Source organism: Tamandua tetradactyla, chromosome 5 (genome assembly GCF_023851605.1).
Source record: "Tamandua tetradactyla isolate mTamTet1 chromosome 5, mTamTet1.pri, whole genome shotgun sequence".
Lineage (NCBI taxonomy): Eukaryota > Metazoa > Chordata > Mammalia > Pilosa > Myrmecophagidae > Tamandua > Tamandua tetradactyla.
Genome location: NC_135331.1, coordinates 85,400,408 through 85,415,680, shown reverse-complemented (window position 1 = coordinate 85,415,680; position 15,273 = coordinate 85,400,408). Strand labels below are relative to the sequence as shown.

Below are 15,273 nucleotides of genomic sequence, written 5' to 3'. Positions count from 1 at the left end.
ACTTTGGAAATACTTTATAAATGAAGAGAAATTGTTTTTTTCTATCAGCGTCCTTGTCAGCATGATTCTGAATTGTTTCCAGGAGTAACTTTCCTTTCGTAAAAAGAACTTTATACTATTCGAAGTACACGTGTGGTTTCATTTTTGTTCAGTGTACCTTACCTTCCATTGGGAAAACTTATTTCTGAGGAATGAAACCCCAGAAGATATCTACAACAGAACATGTCAGATATCTTTTTGAAAATGATAATACAAGGAAAGGCCTGAAAAGATGTAATATTCAGCTGAAGGCCAATGCAGTGTCTGAAGGGAACTGTTCTCATTATTACTTTAAAAAGTAAAGTTACAGAATTACATCCAAGGGCATAAAATAAAACACTACTTTAAAATCAGAATGACTGAACAGTTAGGTGAAACAGGAAAAGGACACGGACTTAAGAACCATTTGAATGGAATAATGACCCATCATTCCTCGATGCTTCTGTTACAAGAACATCTTAAATCACATTGCCTCCTTTTTTTCTCTGCAATGTCTTCATTGAAATCACTAAGAAGTATTTTCACAGAACTAATTTAGGATTCAAAATTTCAACATAGTAGCCATCAGGATCTTGAATAAATGCCCGGCCTTTCATTTTACCATTATCAGGTTTCTTTACAAATTTGACTCTCAGTTCTTTACATCTTTTACAGGCACCACGTACATCAGAAACAGCAACTGCGGTGGGACCAAATCCTCCAGGGTCTGAATTGCCACAGTGGCAACTCTAAATTGCATCATCTCAGGTGCCCCAATTGTGTGTCAGCTTAAGTGTAGCTTTTTTGGAGTATACCCATGTTACTTTTTCATATTTATCGCTGCAGTTGTCATTTTTTATCCTTGTAAGCCAAAGAAATAGAGTGAAATTTTCATAGTGGGAAAATCTAATTTTTTGAGTAGTGTTGTTCCAGGTATAAAGTGTCATTCTTAGTATAAAAATTTAATGACTTCTTAGGATCTTTATTTGGTAGTGTGGTCTGCTGCAATAGAAGATCTTGGTGCTGGGGTCTGCATCAGAGCAGCAACTGAGGACAGCCTTGCCATTGAGGCTGGGTGCATTGTCACCCAGCTGCATCAGTGACCCGTCACCTCTCCTGGCCCCTGCTGCACCTTTGAACATTTAACAATAGATCCTTAGGATTATGCCATATTATTTTTCGTTCCCTTTTACAGCTGCATGGCATTCTGTTATCAGGAAATACCATAGTTTTTTTCCAAACGGTCTCCTAAAGATGGTTCCAATCTATTGTTGTGAAAAATAAGGCCAAAACGAATGCTTTCTTTCATGTTTCAAGTTTGTAGAAATATGTGTTAAGGGTATATTATTAGAAATGAGATTTCTGGATCAAAGGATAAATATATATGTAATTTCTGAAGGATTTTTTTATAGCAGTTTTGGGTTTACAGAAAAATCATGCAGAGAGAACAAAGTTTTCATACACCACCCAACCCACAGTTTACCCTATAATGCATGTTATTAGTGTTCGCATTAGTTTGGTATCTTTTTTACAACAGATGAAACATAAACATTATCATTACATTTATATAACTATAATCCATAGTTTGCATTAAGTTCACTCTGTTTTGTTTTGTATAGGTCTTTATTAGCTAAGGTTCTTTAGTAGAAACCAATCATAAAAACCCATTTTTAAGATTTTTTTAAGATTCTGTTTCTTAAGAACCATTCCCAGTACTAAGCTGTACTAGCTAGGGTTCTCCAGAGAAACAGAATCAGCAGGAGATATCTATAAATATAAAATTTATAAAAGTGTCTCATGTAACTGTGGGGATGTGGAGTCCAAGGTCTGCAGGGAAGGCTGTGGGTTGGCAGCTCCAATGAAGGTCCTCAACGAACTCTCAGAAGAGGGTGGCTAAATGAAGCAGGAAGAGTGATTGTCTCTTCTGAATCCTCCTTAAAAACCTTCCAGTGATTAGATTAAGCATCACTCGTTGCAGAAGACACTCCTTTGCAGCCAACTTGATTTAAGTCCATGACATGTCCTCATAACAGCAACAGACCAGTGCTTGCCCGGCCAGACAACTGGGCACCATCACCTGGCCAAATTGACACATGAACTTGACCTTGACAGTCCACCTGTTGTCAGCTTGGCAGTTATACATGTAACCGTAAACCATACTTACTCTCTAAGTACAAAACAATAACAGACACATTTTTTCCTTGACTAGCAAACAATACTCAACTGTCCCACATACAGCTGGAAATGCATTAAATCTCTCCAGAATGGGTGCAAGTCCTTGGGTAATATTCACTTTTAAACTTGATATTTTACAACTTAAATACTGCAACACGAACAAAATAGCTTATTCATATGATAAAGGAGATAAAATAAAGAAGAAAACAAAGATATTTGATTTATGTATAAATACATCATTTCTGTAACTGATTGCATGGATGTAGCTCACATTTATCACTACCTTCTTCCACTATCCATTCTATGTTCCCTTTACCCTCAGCAAGCACTTCAGCTGGCCATAGTTCTTTGCCTGGTGGGGTGACCCAAACCATCATTACTTAAGTTTCAGAGCTATTGGTAGTCCTTCTTTACCTCCATTTCCCCGGATAGTCAGGGTCAACCACCCCCTGCCAGCAAAGTAATCCCCTTCTTGGCTTGTTGATCCGGGGCATCCCCTACCCCACCCCTCGGCCCCTGGTTCTAGTTTCTGAGTCTATGAATCTGCTTATTCTATTTATTTCATATTAGTGAGAGCATACTATATTTGTCCTTTCAGACATTTTTTTTTCAACATGAGGTCTTCAAGTTTCATTCATGTTGTCACATGTATCAGAACTTCATTCCTTTTTACTATTGAATAATATTCCATTGTATGTATATGCCACATATTGTTTATCCAGTCTTCCATTGATAGACATTTGACTTGCCTCCACCTTCTAGCTATTGTGAATAATGCCAATATGAACACTGGTGTGCATATATTTGTCCCAGTCCATGCTTTTGATTCTTCTGCATGTATAACTAAAAGATGGATTGCTGTGTTGTATGGTAATTCTTTATTTAACTTTAAAGGAACAGGTACATTGTTTTCCACAGCGGCTGCCTTGTATTCCTAATGCTAACCCATCGAAAAGCCAAACCAATGTGAAGTCACTCGCACCTCATAACACCCCTCCTTGGCGGCACTACTATGGCATCCTCATTTAATGACAGCTGGGACACAGGGAGGTGGCGCAACTTGCTCAGCTCTAGATGTGCCCACCGCAGCCCTTTTATAGAGGGAGACAGCTGAATTCGTTTTTGCTACAATTCTGCTAACCAGCAATCAAAAAGCATCAAAGTACAAATAGTTCAACCTCTCCCCAAATTTGGCGGTGCATTCCTGCTTCCCGCCTCCCACCAATGTCAATCCCCGGCGGCCGCAAAATTATGAGTGTAAGTTTTACTTACTTCCTGTAAGTAAAAAAACTTAGTGTTTTTTTACTCACGGAAAGACCGGGTGAGTCGGGATATTTCCTCTAATGAATGTGCAGGGGTTTGCAGGGTCACTGTTCAGTTCGGACTCGGAGAGGGCAAATAGGGATGGAGTCTGAGTGGAGGAGCTGAGTGGCTTTCTGCGCTCGCAGAAGGCTCGGGTCAGAGTCTCAGCAGCGGCTGGGCCGAAGGGCTCTCCAGCACCGAGGGAGCAGTGACCCCGAACCGGGTGCGTGAAGCCTACATATGAACGTCTCACTCGGCCCCCAGGCTAGAGCTGGTTGGCTGGACCCATGATTGTAGAAACCCAACAGAAAGGGGAAAAGACCTGATTCCAAGACGCGCTCATTCCCTCTCCACCTTCCCCCACTCCTTTACATATTCCCCATCCTTCACCCCTCATCTGCTGCTTTTTGGCTCCTGCCCGGATGGTCAAATCCTTGTGTTACAAACAGCTCGTTTCCTTCTCACAGTGCAACGGAAGCTTCCAGGAGCAGGTCCCAGACGCTGGGCGGTCCGCTCAGTTCGTGGCTCCGCAGCAGAGCCCAAGCGCTCCTCATTTGCTTTTGCCTTCCGTGTCCTCCACCAGGGCGCCCCCTTTCTGCTCCGAAACAGGTCGAGTGGGCACCTGCAGGACACTCCGCGTGACACCCTGCACTAGCTCACCTGCCCTGCCCCCACTGCACCCCCGCATCGCCCCTCCCCCCGCCCCCACGACGCTCTTACTGGGCTCTAGCTCTGCAAACCCGCCCTAGTGTGGGCCTCTCCTGGGTGAGTCCGTGGAGCTGTGATTCTCTGCTAGGGTTTGCTAATTGTCAAGGACGGGGTGGGGAAGGGATCCAGCTTCAAGGGGGGAGGTGCTGGAAAACCCAGGAGGCCGGTTTTAGTCCTGGCACCATTTCCTCCTGGGACCATTAATTAATGAAATGGATTCTCAGTAGGGGAAGATAAAAATGAATTTGACTTTTTCTTATAATTTTCTTCAAAGACACTCTCACCTCCCCCCACACCCCCCATCTCGGCTTCCTGGGGCAAGGAGCGGCCTGCCTGGCACGTGGTTCACATACAGAAATACAAAAATACATATCTTGGGCTTAGTTCTTCCGCTGAGCTGCAAGAACTGTCGGAGGGGGAAGCTGCCCACCCCGGGGAATCAGATACGAAACAAACTGGCCGAGCTTCCAAAACTCCACATGGGCTTCGGATTTCCTGTCTCTGGAGGGCACATCACCTAGTCACCCTCTGCCAAGTCGGGTAAAGCTTTCTGTCCCCTCCTTAACCCCAATCCACTGGTTCCAAGTTTGCTCCATTCTTCCTGTTTAACTATCCTTCCCTTCTCCAGCCCTCCACGGTCTAAAGGAAATGCTCGGGTACTTCGAACTCTCCTGACCCTCGGGTCTCCTGGAATGCCACTGGACAGCAAGCAGGCGGCGAAGCGGGAGAGGGAGAATGAGAGGGGTGCACCTGGTGAACAAACCCGACTTCGAAGGCTGTAACTTCGGTTGGGTGCCGGCGGTCCTGACCTCAGGGCCGGCCACTTCTCCCTTTTGCATTGCGGCGCGCCCTTGCCCACTCCCTGAAGCCTCCTCCAGATCCAGAGCAGGGCGGTCCCTCAAGCTCCTTTCATTGCAAGCCCACTAGCTTGAAAAGTCTGGGGTTTCGATACAGAAGAGTGGACACTGAGGCTGGCTGCATGGCTGGCTAGAGGCCACTTGTCCCCTTTCCCCGGCTAGCAGCACCGAATATTCCAGGGAAGCACGGTGCGTGCTGGTCTTGAAAGCAGAGACGGAGTCCCAAACACACTGTACCCAGAGGTCGCCCTTCAGACTGCAAGCTAGTGGATGAGGGCGGACAAGGTCGCTAGGCACAGTCCATGCTCAAGACTTAACTGAGGGATCTGGGAGAACCCAGTTGGTCCTGTCGAATTCAGACCCGCCATCCTTGTTAACCTGGTCTGGATGAGTTTCAAGGCTCGCGGAAGGGCCACCAGCATTTGGCGCCAGAATTGTAGAGCCGGGTGGAGGCCCGTAGGGGGCGACGCTCTCGCTGCAGAGCTGTACCGCCCGGAGGGGGAGCGGCGGGGGTTGCCGGGGAGAAAAGGGAAACTGGGTATTTTAGTCCGTAAACCCTAGGGAGTCCTATCTTGAATGTGGTTATTCTAACGAGGGAAATCAAATCTGCAACTTCAAGTTTGCTTGTGGTTTCCTGCGATGCAACTGGTTCGGGGGTTTGATTTGCCGAATTGAGAAAGACATTTTTTTCCTCTCCTTTTCAGCACCAGCCCTTTTCCAAGTCGCTGCCTACTTCCTCATTTAGTCCTCGAGGCTGTCAGCAAAGCAGTCTTCCTCTCAAGGTGAGTCGGACCAGATTCTCAAGAGCAACGGGATGGAGAGGCTGGTCCTCGCGGACTGAACGGTCCCCATCATGAGCCTGAGACTGGTACCGGGGTCGCGGAGGGGGGTGGGTGGGCAGCCGGGGTCCCAGAGCGTGTGAGGAGGAGGAGTCACTGCGTCAAAGCCGGACTTAGGTCGCTCTACCGCATCTGGAATCTTGAGGAGGGATGGGAAACTTGAACTAGGGGCTGGCCTTTTTAACGCGTATGGAGGCCCTGCCAGACTGGCTCGAATTTCTGGTCCATTACCTCTGATATGTCGGTATTCTTGTGTGTCACCATAGGTGACTGCTTCATCGACAGCACCAGTACCTCTTTGTGCAATGCCAAGTTTCTTTACCGCAGAGGAAACGGCTGTCGCGGGAGGCTCGGGACTCCGTCTAGGACTTAAATGGACCGATTTGAAAATGCGGGGCGCAGTGCTTATTATTGGCACTGCCGTCTTCCAGCTTGTGTTAATTTTTGAAACCACACCCCACTACCCCCCCCCCACGCCTTTTTAAATTGTAAAATATAGCCTATAGACAGCAAGGCCCTTAAAACCTAGCTGTAGTTGTCATTTTGTTATAGTGAACCTTCCGCACAGGACGGGTTCCACATCTCAGCTGTCCCGCCCGGCCGCCGAGTGTTAGCGGGCTCTAGTCTCCCGCGATCATTTTGTCGCTTTCTTCCTCTGCTTTGCGTTGTTTGCGCCCTCTGTGAAATGAGGAACGTCCTCTCAATTCTGGCTTTCCCTCCTACCTTTAGGACATGTCGCCCTCGAAACTGAGCATCTCACTTCGCGCCTCGAGCCCCGGGTCGTGGTGGACCCTGGTCGCCGCGGGCGTCCTCGGAGCCGCCACCCCCTGGCTATGCTGGGTGATCTCCCTTCCATCCTCTCTGTCCAGCTAGCTAACAGGAATCCATGAACGATGTGCGGAACAACCCTTTGTTGAAATGGTGGCGTGAGGGCCACTCCAGGGAGTGGAGTGGAAATCCACTCAAGTGGGTGAGCTTAGAGATTATTAGTCATATTAACCCGGGAAAGGGAGTCGCAACGGAGACTGCAGCACGGGATTCACATGCCTGGTTTTCTTCCTATTTCTCAGGGAAGGATTCTGGAGTCGAAGTCACTTGGGGCAAAAACACCTGGAACCACAGGGAGCTCCCCACCAACGAGCACAGATGGCCCTTCTGATGCAGTGGATAGTCTGAATCACTCCTAGCCAGATTTCCCAAGCAGGCAGTAGAATATGCCGCCAGAGGATGAGGCCTCCTCTGACCCCTAGGGCTCTTGCAAGAACCTGTTCTTTGAGGTTCAGCTAAAGGGCTGAGTGATCTTGGGCAAGCTTCCTCAAGGGTCTGTGTCTCAGTTTCCCTCCCCAGGCAATGGGTTGCTTGATCAGGGGCCTCCTTCACAGAGGTGGCGATCAGATGTGGAAAAAGCACTTTCAACCTGAGGAGCACCTTGCCAATGTCATTGTGTTTAAACTCACTGCCTGAGACCACTCAATAAAGTATTTAAAAGCCAGACTTCAGCTGGCATACCTATTCCTGAAAAGCAAAAGGGGAAGAAAGAGAAGAGAGGCAAGGCAAATTGGAATCATGCAGCTGGGTGTCCTCTACCAGCTGAGAATGTCACATCAACACAATTAGAAATCTAACAGAAGACTTGATTCCCAGACCAGCAGCCCTCTTCACCTCCAGAATTTTTTTCTTTCTTTCTGATTTTTTTTCCTTCTTTGCTTTTTTGGCTCCTGCCATGACTGACAAAATCTTCAGTCCCGGGATACAGATTGTGCAACAGGACTGAATATAAAAACTCAGAAATGGACAGCGCAATACTACCTAACTGTAATGTAATTATGTTAAAACACTTAATGAAGCTGCATACGAGAATGATAGAGGGAGGAGGGCTGGGGGTATAAATGAAATCTGAAAGAAAGATAGGTGATAAAGATTGAGATGGTATAATCTAGGAATACCTAGAGTGTATAATAATAGTGACTAAATGTACAAATTTTAAAAATGTTTTTGCATGAGAAAGAACAAAAGAAGGTCATTACTGCAGGGTGCTGAAAATAGATGGTAATTAATATTTTAAAATTTCAACTTATGTGTGAGACTAAAGCAAAAAATGTTTATTTGGTACAAAATTTACATTTTGACTAGTGCATCTCCTAATATCACTTATGTAGATAGTTTTATTGAACACCATAAGTACTTGGAATCTTGGGTAGGACATGAAATTTTGTTGGTTTGTCCAGAGTGATGCCCCGATGAAACCCAGAGTGATTCGATCAGTGAGTGGAAAAGTATTTGCAAAGTCTCCTTCGGGGAATGGTGGAATTCCCCGAAGTTGAATTCTTGATATTCTCACAAGCAATGCGGACAACCAAGCTATAGGCTGAACCCCCAGTCTTGGAGTTGGTTCTTATGAAACTTAACCCCACAAAAGATAGGTCAAGACTACTTAAAATTTAGGCCTCAGAGTCCTCAGATGTTGGCCTCAGATGTGGCCTCTCTCTCTCCAGCCTACACGATGAGCAGTCTCACCACCCTCCACCTCTCTGCATGGGACATGACTCCCAGGGGTGTGGACCTTCCTGGCAACGTGAGACAGAAATCCTAGAATGAGCTGAGACTCAGCATCAAGGGATTGAGAAAAGCTTCTGGACCAAAAGGAGGAAGAGTGAAATGAGACAAAGTGTCAATGGCTAGAGATTCCAAACAGAGTGGAGAGGTTATCCTGGAGGTTATTCTTACACATTAAGTAGATATCACCTTGTTATTCAAGATGTAATGGAGAGGCTGGAGGGAACTGCCTGAAAATGTAGAGCTGTGTTCCAGTAGCCACGTTTCTTGATGATGATTGAATAATGATACAACTTTCACAATGTGACTGTGTGATTGTGAAAACCTTGTGTCTGATGCTCCTGTTATCTACCTTGTCAACAGACGAGTAGAACATATGGAATAAAAATAAATAATAGGGGGAACAAATGTTAAAATAAATTTAGTTTGAAATGCTAGTGATCAATGAAAACGAGGGGTAAGGGGTATGGTATGTATAATCTTTTTTTTTTTCTGTTTTCATTTTATCTCTTTTTCTATTGTCTTTTTATTTCTTTTTCTGAATTGATGCAAATGTTCTAAGAAATGATGATATGCAAGTATGTGATGATATTGTGAATTACTGATTATATATGTAGAGCAGAATGACCATATGTTAATGTTTTTGTTCATTTATTGTTAATTTTTTTAATTAATAAATAAATTTAAAAATTTTTTTTAAAAAACAAACCTTTAGTTCCTTTCCAGTGTGGTTGACAGTTTCCTTGTGCCTCTCACCTCCCTCTGTCATGCAGCAGAACTCACAGGAACCATGCTCACCTTTGCCTTCCCCTATCCTCTGCAGGGTGTGACCTCAGCAGGTACTAAGGATATAGACTTAGTGGGGACCTGCACAGAAGAGCCATGTTACCCCAGAGCTCAACCAGGTCACCCCTCTTCCACCTCTTTGCATTCACACATCTCCTCTCACAATGCTCTGGCCCAGTTCTAGTGCTTCCCAGCTTCTCTGGTGTTATATACCCCTGGGCAGTGGCCCAAAGGCAGAGTGGTAGGTGCAGATATGGCTCAAGGCAAGGCCTGAGGACCAGAGCCCTCCATTGAGGGGTTGGTTATTTTGGAAGAGGAGGAGGGATCTGATTTTTTATATATATATATTTTATTGTAAATAACAAACATACAAAAATTCTTGACATACATTATTGATATTGTTGCAATCAATGGCTCACAATATAACCACATAGTTGTGTGTTCATCACCATGATCAGTTTTTGAACATTTGCATCACTCCAGCAAAAGAAATAAAAAAAAGAAAAAAGTCATACATGCTATACCCCTTACCTGTCCTTCTCATTGATCACTAGTATTCCAATCTACTCAATTTATTTTAATCTTTGTTCCCCCTATTATTTATTTTTTATCATATAGTTGTATGTTCATCATCATGGTCATTTCTTAGAATATTCAGAAAAAGGAACAAAAATAAAACAGAAAAAAATCCATACATACCATACCCCTTACCTCTCCCTTTCATTGATCACTAGCATTTCAATTTTCTAAATTTATTTTGACATTTGTGGGGACCTGATTTCAAAAGGGAGATGCTGGAGTAAGAAACCAGGAGACCCTATTTTGCCTGGGCACCAACTTCCCAGGGTCTGTTAATTAATGAACTGACCTCATAGGAAAAGCCAAAATGTAACCTGACATTTTCATTGTATAATTTTCTCCAAAGGCATCTGTGGTGGTTTGAAAATATTCACCCCAGAAAAGTCATGTTTCAGTTCTGTTTCAATATTGTGGAGGTAGCCATTTCTTTTAATCATGATTCAATACTAGAATCTTGGAAAAAGATGGAAACTTTTGGTTACATTATCTCTAGGGACAGGTGACGTGTGGGTGTGACCCTTTGATTAGATGGAGATGTGACTACACCCCTTCCAGGTGGGTCTTGATTAGTTTACTGGAATCCTTAAAAGAGGAAACATCTTGGAGAGAGTCAGAAATGACAGAAACAACAGAGCCGACAGAAACTTCAAAGCAGAGCTGACACAGATGTTGACACTTGGAGAACAGAAATATGGATATTTGGAGATGCTTAGAGCTCAACAGACACCACCATGAGATATTAGGCAAGTCAGTGTCTGGAGAGACCCATGGGGAACCAAGAAATGAAGGCCAGCCCTGGAGAAATAAAATGACGAACCCCCACAGGAACAGAGGCTGAAATCAACAGAACCCAGGAGCAAGGGACCAGCAGATGCCAGTCATGTGACTACCCAGCTGACAGAGGTGTTCCTGAACCACTGGCCTTTCTTGAATTGAGGTATCTTTCTTTGGATGCCTTAGTTTAGACATTTTTATAGGCTTAGAACTGTAAACTTGTAACTTATTAAATTCTTTTAAAGAGCTGTTCGAGTGCTGGTGTATTATATTCTGGCAGCTTGCAGACTAACACAGCATCCTCTCCCCCAGGCCTCCCTGTGTGTGGAATGGCCTTGCCCTTCCTGGTGTTAATCTGGTGAAGGTGAAAATTGATTGGAATTGGCAGGTTTTTAAAAAAATTTTTTTTATTAATTAAAAAAAATTAACAGACAAAACATTAAGATATCATTCCATTCTACATATACAATCAGTAATTCTTAATATCATCACATAGTTGCATATTCATCATTTCTAGAACATTTGCATCGATTTAGAAAAAAATAAAAAAGACAACAGGAAAAGAAATAAAACGATAACAGAAAAACAGGTAACATACCCCTTACCCCTTGCTTTCATTTACCACTAGCACTCTAAACTAAATTTATTTTTAACATTTGTTCCCCTTATTATTTATTTATTTATTTATTTTAATTAATTAAAAAAATTAACACAACATTTAGAAATCATTCCATTCTACATATGCAATCAGTAATTCCTAATATCATCACATAGATGTATGATCATCATTTTTTAGTACATTTGCATCGATTTAGGAAAAGAACTAGCAAAACAACAGAAAAAGATATAGAATGATAATATAGAGAAAAAAATAAAAATAATAAAATATATATATATAAAACACAAACAAACAAGCAAAAAAAACTATAGCTCAGATGCAGCTTCATTCAGTGTTTTAACAAAATTACATTACAATTAGGTAGTATTGTGCTGTCCATTTTTGAGTTTTTTATCTAGTCCTGTTGCACAGTCTGTATCCCTTCAGCTCCAATTACCCATTATCTTACCCTGTTTCTAACTCCTGCTGGTCTCTGTTACCAATGACATATTCCAAGTTTATTCTCGAATGTCGGTTCACATCAGTGGGACCATACAGTATTAGTCCTTTAGTTTTTGGCTAGACTCACTCAGCATAATGTTTTCTAGGTCCATCCATGTTAATACATGCTTCATAAGTTTATTCTGTCTTAAAGCTGCATAGGACTTGGCAAGTTTTGATGGCTTAGTTGGTTGTGTCATTCAAACTCTCACTTCCAAGGGATCAGAGGCCCTGGTTGTCATACCCTTCTCAGGATGGGGTTGCTGCATATGTCCTTTCACAGCCACAGCTGGGCACAGAGTACTACAAGGCACCCGGTGGATCACCTGGCTTACACATAAATTCTTCCCGACTCCCATTGGGTAGCGGCAGCTGTACCTCCTCCTCTGATTAGGGTCATTTTTCACTGCCAGTATAGAGGCTTCTCTTTTCTCCTGTTCATCTTTGGATGCAAGGATGTAAAGTGCCCTGGTGGTAATCATAGCTTGTATAGCTTTTAGTTCGGTGAGACCCCTCTGTATCTCTTGGCAACCTGTTCCCCTTGGGGTACCAGGACATCTAATCCCACAGCCCCCAGATTTGAAGAGATGGGAAGCACAGACTCCAAATGGATCATTGAGAATGATGGCAAATGGGCTCACTTGATTTCACCCCTTGGTTTCTGAACCCATTATGCTTTCCTTTTGGGAATACAGCATCATATAGATGTTTCTGATTCAATAAGTACATTGCATCCTGAAAGATGCCACCTCTTCTTGAAGTGTAATGCCTCTGAGCTGGTGTTTCAGAACTGCCATCAGCTGGGCATTCCAATACTGTCAGGCAGACAGCTTTTGGGTGGTGCAGAATCAGTGTGACTCATGGTCATGAGTCTACTCTCACATCCTTTTTATTGTGAAGTCCAAGCTACATTATGTGGGATCAGGCACTCCTTAAGTCCCAGTGGTATTTAGCTGAAGTTCTGTGCAGAGAAAAGCAAACATATCAAAATCAGTGCGTATTCTTGTGAGAATGAAATGCTGGCCCTTTGAAGATGAAAGAAGCACAATGTAGTCAACATTTCATCAAGTGACTGGTTGGTCTCTTCGAAGAGTATTGCCACATTAGGGGCTAGGCATTGGTCTCTGTTCCTGGCAGGTGGGGTGTTTGAGAGGTAGCACAATCCAAAAATGAAATTAAGAAAACAATTCTATTCACAGTAACATTAAATACTTATGAATAAAATGAAGTAAATAAGAGCAAGACTGTATATTCAAACCTACAAAATACTGTTAAGAAATTCAAGACAATCTAAATAAATGGAGAAACATTTAATGTTCTTGATGGGAAGATTTAATATTGACCAGATAGCAATTTTCTCCAAACTGAGCTATAAATTCAAAAAAATCTATACCAAAATCCCAGCAATTTTTTTAGATTGATTTTCCTAAAATGTAAGGACCTAAAATAGCCAAAACAATTCTGAAAAAGAAAAATAATGTCAAATGTAAAACAGTTAAAAGAGACAAAGAAGGACACTATCTACTAATAAAAGGAACAATTAAACAAGAAGACATAACAATCATAAATATTTACGCACTGAACCAGAATGCCCCAAAATACATGAGGAATACACTGCAAACACTGAAAAGGGAAATAGACACGTATACCATAATAGCTGGAGACTTCAATTCACCACTTTCATCAATGGACAGAACATCTAGACAGAGGATCAATAAAGAAATAGAAAATCTGAATATTACTATAAATGAGCTAAACTTAACAGACATTTATAGGACATTACATCCCACAACCGCAGGATACACCTTTTTCTCAAGTGCTCATGGATCATTCTCAAAGATAGACCATATGCTGGGTCACAAAGCAAGTCTTAACAAATTTAAAAAGATTGAAATCATACACAACACTTTCTCGGATCATAAAGGAATGAAGTTGGAAATCAATAATAGGCGGAGTGCCAGAAAATTCACAAATATGTGGAGGCTCAACAACACACTCTTAAACAACGAGTGGGTCAAAGAAGAAATTGCAAAAGAAATTAGTAAATACCTCGAGGTGAATGAAAACGAAAACACAACATATCAAAACCTATGGGATGCAGCAAAGGCAGTGCTAAGAGGGAAATTTATTGCCCTAAATGCCTATATCAGAAAAGAAGAAAAGGCAAAAATTCAGGAATTAACTGTCCACTTGGAAGAACTGGAGAAAGAACAGCAAACTAATCCCAAAGCAAGCAAAAGGAAAGAAATAACAAAGATTAGAGCAGAAATAAATGAAATTGAAAACATGAAAACAATAGAGAAAATCAATAAGACCAGAAGTTGGTTCTATGAGAAAATCAATAAGATTGATGGGCCCTTAGCAAGATTGACAAAAAGAAGAAGAGAGAGGATGCAAATAAATAAGATCAGAAATGGAAGAGCAGACATAACCACTGACCTCACAGAAATAAAGGAGGTAATAACAGGATACGATGAACAACTTTACGCTAATAAATACAACAATTTAGATGAAATGGACGGGTTCCTGGAAAGACATGAACAACCAACTTTGACTCAAGAAGAAATAGATGACCTCAACAAACCAATCACAAGTAAAGAAATTGAAGCAGTCATTCAAAAGCTTCCTAAAAAGAAAAGTCCAGGACCAGACAGCTTCACATGTGAATTCTATCAAACATTCCAGAAAGAATTAGTATCAACTCTCCTCAAACTCTTCAAAAAAATCGAAGTGGAGGGAAAGCTACTTAATTCATTCTATGAAGCTAACATCATCCTCATACAAAAACCAGGCAAAGATATTACAAAAAAAGAAAACTACAGACCAATCTCTCTAATGAATATAGATGCAAAAATCCTCAACAAAATTCTAGCAAATCGAATCCAGCAACACATTAAAAGAATTATACATCATGACCAAGTAGGATTCATCCCAGGTATGCAAGGATGGTTCAACATAAGAAAATCAATTAATGTAATACACCATATCAACAAATCAAAGCAGAAAAATCACATGATCATTTCAATTGATGCAGAGAAGGCATTTGACAAGATTCAACATCCTTTCCTGTTGAAAACACTTCAAAAGATAGGAATACAAGGGAACTTCCTTAAAATGATAGAGGGAATATATGAAAAACCCACAGCTAATATCATCCTCAATGGGGAAAAATTGAAAACTTTCCCCCTAAGATCAGGAACAAGACAAGGATGTCCATTATCACCACTATTATTCAACATCGTGTTGGAGGTTCTAGCCAGAGCAATTAGACAAGAAAAAGAAATACAAGGCATCAAAATTGGAAAGGAAGAAGTAAAACTATCACTGTTTGCAGATGATATGATACTACACGTCAACAACCCGGGAAAATCCACAACAAAACTACTAGAGCTAATAAATGAGTACAGCAAAGTAGCAGGTTACAAGATCAACATTCAAAAATCTGTAGCATTTCTATACATTCGTAATGAACAAGCTGAGGGGGAAATCAAGAAACGAATCCCATTTACAATTGCAACTAAAAGAATAAAATACCTAGGAATAAATTTAACTAAAGAAACAAAAAACCTATATAAAGAAA

At 42.0% G+C, this 15,273-nt stretch overlaps 1 pseudogene; it reads right to left on the bottom strand.

The window, feature by feature from the left end:
• Window positions 1-560: 560 nt before the first annotated feature.
• On the bottom strand, window positions 561-1,115 carry LOC143683198 (lactoylglutathione lyase pseudogene; annotated as a pseudogene).
• Window positions 1,116-15,273: the final 14,158 nt, after the last annotated feature.